Raw genomic sequence first — 2,059 nt, 5'->3', positions numbered from 1 at the left:
ACTTGTATTCAGAATGTGATGCCCAGGCAACATACAATTATGAGAATTATGAAAACGTATCTGTCATTCTTTTTAATCTCACTATAGAATGTGATGCTGCAAGTGAAGATGGCCCAGTCCAAGAGTCTTGACAGTGGCAGTGGGGGGAAGATGGTCTCCCAGTTCTGGTAAATGGGGCTGGGAGCTTTATCCACCTGAGTGCAGCTTCACATACTTATTTCCCAGTTTTCTCTGGTTGTAACTCTGCTGTAGGCCAGGCTGAGACAGATTGGGAATTTCTGTCAATGTTTACTTGTTGTTATGTTAGGTTTCTTTCTTTTGTTGCAATAACATACTGTACCTCCATGTTCCTTCCTTTGCCCAACAGTTCATATGACCTTTGTCCATCAGTTCATATGACCTTTGCCCATCAGTTCATATGACCTTTGCCCATCAGTTCATATGATCTTTGCCCATCAGTTCATATGACCTTTGCCCATCAGTTCATGTGACCTTTGCCCTCAGAGCACATGGATGTGTGTTCCTGTGCAGCAGGTGGCTTGTGTACATATGGTGTGACTTCATTTGGTTGTTGGTTTTGGATGGATCTTTTGTTATATGCCACCAACTGTCTGTAACATTCAAGATCCTATCCTGGAAGCTTAAGAGTTCAAAGACTTGAAGAACAGAAAATAAAACTTCCACATAAGTCATCTCATTATGTGTTAACAGAATACAAGTTCTGCAAACACTGGAAAGTGAGAAAGCCAAGGAGAGAAATATTCATGGCATCTGCTAGAATCAGAGGGAAAATGTCCTGTAAAAGGCAACATCTGACCTAGTTACTAAGGTTTTGGCAGCTTAAACGATGTCTTAAATGATATACTCAAGATTCTCTAAGATAGATTTCAACTATGTAAGTCATAATAAGTGAGAGTAAATAAATTAACTAACTGTAAAACTGGACACAAACTACAAGGTGGTCATGGGAAGTCATCTAGTCCCTGGAGACAAACTACAAGGTGGTCATGGGAAGTCATCTAGTCCCTGGAGACAAACTACAAGGTGGTCATGGGAAGTCATCTAGTTCCTGGAGACAAACTACAAGGTGGTCATGGGAAGTCATCTAGTCCCTGGAGACAAACTACAAGGTGGTCGTGGGAAGTCATCTAGCCCCTGGAGAGAAGAACAGAGATGCTTACGTAGATGCTCTCCATTCACAAGGTTGTCTGACCTCTTCCTTTGGTTTTGTTATTCCACTCTGCCCAGTCCTTCTATCCCAAGTCTGCAGAGGTGTGGTACAGTGTTGTGCTGCCCTAAGCATGGATGTGGAGGAGCCAACTGAGTCATGGGAATTGTCTTTCAGGGTCTATAGCTCTTACCTGCTCTTAGAATTCTCCGTTTTCCAAGGGGAGCAAATATCCCAGCATGAAACCCTATAGGAACGCAAAAATGTCTTGAAGGCAGCTGCACATTCTGTCATTTGTCCTTTTTTTGACTAGTCCAGACAACCACCCTCAGTGTCTGTACTACTGGAAGGATATATGAAATCTCAATCTCAAGGGGGTGTCAAAAATCCCAAGACAGTACAGTAGCAAGTGGATCCTGAGCCAGAGTCTTGTGCTCAGATTCCAGTGAAGTACATCAGCTCACTGAGCACTGACTTGATGCAGAATGGCAATGTTCCCCTGGTCTACAACAGAGTAGGATTTGTTTTATTTTTACATCTGAACCACTGCATAACTCTGGCCTCTATGAGTGAACAGGCTGTACCCACTCATCTGTCTGCCATGTACAGCACTCACCTCCATGGCCACGGACATTACAGGTGCTCAATGAGGAGGCTATAAATATTAATCAAGAGAGCGAAGCTCATGGTTGAGAATGTTGTGACAGTTGAAGCAACACACAAGACAGAAATTGCTTCCATTGAATAAAGAGACATCTTTTCTCTGCATGAGGCCTCTGCCCGCAATGTAATTTCCTGCAGAGGGGGCAAAGAAGGCGAGTGTGTGCCCAGAGCAGAAAAGCAAACCAGTGAGGTTCTTTGTAATGAATACATTGATGAGGTCTCATTAAA

At 43.2% G+C, this 2,059-nt stretch overlaps 1 long non-coding RNA gene across 1 annotated transcript; it reads right to left on the bottom strand.

Moving 5' to 3' along the window:
* Positions 1 to 6: 6 nt before the first annotated feature.
* On the bottom strand, positions 7 to 2,010 carry LOC116074749. Its single transcript, XR_004112263.1, has 3 exons — positions 1,362 to 2,010; positions 470 to 640; positions 7 to 400 (listed from the first exon to the last, which is right to left on the bottom strand). It is a non-coding gene; the product is annotated as an uncharacterized LOC116074749 (long non-coding RNA).
* Positions 2,011 to 2,059: the final 49 nt, after the last annotated feature.

Source organism: Mastomys coucha, unplaced genomic scaffold, assembly GCF_008632895.1.
Source record: "Mastomys coucha isolate ucsf_1 unplaced genomic scaffold, UCSF_Mcou_1 pScaffold3, whole genome shotgun sequence".
In the NCBI taxonomy this organism is placed as follows: Eukaryota; Metazoa; Chordata; class Mammalia; order Rodentia; family Muridae; genus Mastomys; species Mastomys coucha.
This window is presented reverse-complemented; position numbering and strand designations above follow the sequence as displayed.